We start from the raw sequence: 283 nt of genomic DNA on the forward strand, positions 1-283 counted from the left end.
CTAGGTCTATATCTACCCTCGTTATTAATCCGTTTTAATTACTACAAATTAGATTCCTTTTGTATGACGTTTAGAAAATACATGGTTTGTCTTTTATACTTCTTTTCTTCTTCTTAGTTCCGTTGATAACCGCCTAAACAGTTCTAGACAATAATGAACATTTGCATCATGAAGCAAATATCAAGAGTTTCTTTAATACTGAAGATTCAACATATTTTACTATAAAGAAAATATGAATAACGCAATTTTTCCTCTGACATCACAAGATCAACAAGAGAATATA

This window comes from Penaeus monodon, chromosome 20 (assembly GCF_015228065.2).
Source record: "Penaeus monodon isolate SGIC_2016 chromosome 20, NSTDA_Pmon_1, whole genome shotgun sequence".
In the NCBI taxonomy this organism is placed as follows: domain Eukaryota; kingdom Metazoa; phylum Arthropoda; class Malacostraca; order Decapoda; family Penaeidae; genus Penaeus; species Penaeus monodon.